Raw genomic sequence first — 3,806 nt, 5'->3', positions numbered from 1 at the left:
TGTGGTGAGAAATATTATATTCTTTTTGTCATTAATGATATTGAAATCTACTTTTAATTGATATATATATATATATATATATATATATATATATATTGATGTATATGTAAAGTTAGATATTTGTATTTATTTGAAAATAATAAAATAATAATAAACAAAAAGACAAACCCCCACATGGGGTTGTCCATCCCTTTGCCATGCTTTGCTTTCCAGAGAGTTGCTTTGCTCTCTCTCCCACTTTGGATCCTCTATTTCTCTCTCTCTCTCTCTCTCTCTCTCTCTCTCTCTCTCTCTCTCTCTCTCTCTCTCTCTTTTTCTCCTCCATTAATGTTCAATCTTTGAGCTTAGAGTGAGAGTCGTTAGAGTGAAACTTTGTAAAAGTATTGTAAATGAAAGTCGGAGAGCTCGTCGTGATCTTCGCAATGGTGATCTCGAATTCATGATCGGGCGATGTTTGCCTTCTAGATCAGCTCTTCTTTATTATTTGAGGTAGGGACTTTCTTCATATTTTTACATTAAAGCTATGTTAGGGTTATTTTGAGAAAATATATCATTATAAGAGGTATTGCATATAGATATATTTTCAGATTTTTGTTTGGTAATTTTTGAAAGAAAAATTATGTTGAAATGTTAAGAATGTTGGTATTTTGATATTGATTTTGGGAAAATCATTTTGTATTATTAATTTTGTAAAAGAAATCCAAAAATAGAAATTGATAGTTGTATGGATTATATCTACATCATATTATGGTTAGATAATTTATTTTGAGAAATTAATGTTAAAATATTTATCTCATCCTAGAGTTTTGGAATTTATTTTTGAGAAAAATAAATTTATATTGAAGAATATTGTGTAAATTGTTAAGTAGAGATTTTTCCTACACTTCTTTATGCACTTTTTCTTGATTATATGGAGTTTAGAGTTGTATATAATTTAATTAGAATTTTTGGAATATTTGTGTTTTATTTGCTAAAAAGAGAAATTTTGAGAAAAATAAAATGTTGATGCCCAAATTGCAAAAGTGTAAACTTGGAATATGTTTGTAAGGTTATGAAAGAGTTATGTTTTAAATTTGAATAAAAACGGACTTCGATTCGATTGGTTTTGAAATTTTTACCGGTTTGTGGCCAAAAGAGCATTTTTAAAGAAAACAAAGGAATTACGTTTAACTTTTGGGGCTTTTGATCAAAATAGGATGTCATAGTTGAATAATGCTTGGAGAATGAGTTTGGAAAGAAAATGATGTTTTCTTGGGCATTAACGGTATTATTTTATTTAATATATTCGTTAGAATAAAACTGACACGGTTAAAAATGGACCTTGAGAGGTTACCGAACGTGATTGTGATATGAAAACTAGTTTTGTTGTTCATATTTGATAAAATGTGGAATACGATTTGTTTCTTAATGTTGGGAATCATGGGAGATTCCAAGTTATAGTTATATGTTGGATTGTATGTCCATGTTGTTATCTTTTAATTAATATGTTAGAGATAACTATTTTGGCTATCGGTGAAAATTTACCATGTTGCGTTTAAATGAGGGATTTCTTGGAAGGATGAGAAATGATGAAACTTTAGAGTTTGATATATAATATGTTATAAATTTGTCTTGAAATGACTAAATTAGGAATGTTGATTAACATGTGGAGACTATATGAATATGGATATGGTTGTATTATCTCTTGGAATTGTATTAGAAATTATATTGAAATGAGAAATGAGAATTTTGATCAAAATGGTAATATTTAATAAATAGGGATTTTCTACACTCTAATATGGTTTTTAGCTTAGTTATTTGCTATTGTGTATAGATGATGAGATTTGGTTGTGGTTTGGACAAATCTAAGATTTGGGTGTGAAATGAAAAGAGGAATTTTTGATGTATAAGAGATAAATGAGTGTGGGGTTTGAATATAAGATCTTGGTGTACCAAAATAGTTGACTTTGGGTGTTTGGGTTAATAATGGAAAAAGGGGGATTTTTGCCCTAATTTGATAAAATAATTATTTTGTATAAATAATTGGAATTAACATTGAATATGTTAAATTGAATGGTTATTGATATAGATGGTGATATTGGATATGTATTATCTCACCTACAGAAGTTTTGAATAAACTATTTATTCCGATATTGAACATCTCTTGAAAATAAATGTATTGGGCTATCAGTGGAGGATAGCTATGATTGTTGTAGAAATTGTATGAGGATTAGGCGATATAATGCTAATCTATTGTTGATAGTCATTGAATATGACTATGTTATAAATACATTGCATATGTATGTTTATTGAGAGGTGAAAGGGAATGTTCTCCATATATGACCATATTATAAATACATTGCATATGTATGTTTATTGGGAGGAGAAAGGGGATGTACTCCATATATGATTATGTTTATAAATACATTGCATATGTATATTTATTTGGGAGGAGAGAAGGGATGGACTCCATTTAAAGCAAGTTGGTCGGAGTGCCCTGGGTGAATGACCTGAAAATCTATATATAAATGGGTGCCAGTTCTTTCGGACAAAATATCCGTAAAATGGCAAAGTTTGAAGTGTTTATGTGTGTTGTGCATAATTGGAAAACTATTGAGTTGTAGTCTCATTTTGGTTGTTAAAAGATAATGAATTTAATTCATGAATTAAGTAGCATATATGAACTGGATATGAATTGAAGGAAAATGGAATAAGATTGGTCTTAGTGGCATATGAATATGCAGGCCTTGGATTTAAGAGATTTTGTTATAAAATCATATGGTTTTGGCATGATATGATTTCCCGTATATGTATAAGTATCTTTGTCCCCGCATATCTTTTAATGTTTTAATATGAGATTGTTCGGTGGGCTTTGCTCACCCCCTTCCTGTACATGTGTACAGGGAATACTTTTTGGATTTGAAGATCAAGCAATGGGTTTTACCATTTCATAAGTGTAATGTAGTGATGGATTGTACTACTTCACTTGTTGTTTGGCCGAGTGCTAGGCAATAGCGTGGATGGACTTTCAGGAAGCAAGAGCTTCTTAATTATGTTTTGTTGAGTGTATGTTGGTATTTGTAAAGCCAAAGGCTTAAGATGTAATGACCAAGACTCAATTTGTGTAACTAAGCAATGACTTGGAAAGATGTAAGCCTAGATGGCATTTAACTGGCTGTTAAACAGTAGACTCTGATGTATGAAAGTATGTTATTTCTCATATTTATTCCGTATATGAGTTATCTTTATTGAATTATTTTGTGGGCGTTACAGAGTATCTAAATGAGAGTATTATTGGCCTCTTAAGATTTGTGGGATTTAATTGAAAAATGGTATGAATAACCTAACTCACTAGAAGATGAAGACAAGTTGTCAAAAAATCAGAATAATGCACTAAAAGGTTGTAGAAAAAGAGATAAGAAAGCATTGTTTCTACTCTACCAATGCATTGTTGAGTCAACTTTTGAGAAGGTCTCCTCTGACACTACTGCTAAAGAAGCTTTGAAAATTCTTACGAATTTACATAGAGGCATTGATAAAATAGTACGAGTGCGGTTTCAAGTTTTAAGAGCTGAATTTGAGTTGTTGAATATGAATGAAAATGAGTTCGTTTCAAATTACCTTACAAGAACTTTGGGTATTGTAAATAAAATTAGAAGGTATGATGAAAATCTTGATGATGTGTGTGTGATAGATAAGTTCTACGGTCACTAAGTTCCCAATTTGAGCATGTGGTTATTGCCATTGAAGAATCGAAGGATCTTAGCACCATGACAGTTGATCAATTGATGGTGACGCTTGAAATATATGAGCAAAGGATAAGCAAG

General features: G+C 30.7%; 1 long non-coding RNA gene across 1 annotated transcript; it reads left to right on the top strand.

Moving 5' to 3' along the window:
- The first annotated feature begins 236 nt into the window (after positions 1-236).
- Positions 237-3,199, top strand: LOC145801615 (uncharacterized). The gene is made up of 2 exons (XR_014343238.1): positions 237-489; positions 2,883-3,199. It is a non-coding gene; the product is annotated as an uncharacterized LOC145801615 (long non-coding RNA).
- Positions 3,200-3,806: the final 607 nt, after the last annotated feature.

The sequence above is a fragment of the Camellia sinensis genome, chromosome 10 (assembly GCF_055761805.1).
Source record: "Camellia sinensis isolate YWXY chromosome 10, ASM5576180v1, whole genome shotgun sequence".
In the NCBI taxonomy this organism is placed as follows: domain Eukaryota; kingdom Viridiplantae; phylum Streptophyta; class Magnoliopsida; order Ericales; family Theaceae; genus Camellia; species Camellia sinensis.
Note: the sequence above shows the minus strand (reverse complement) of the source record. Positions and strands in the feature narration are given on the sequence as shown.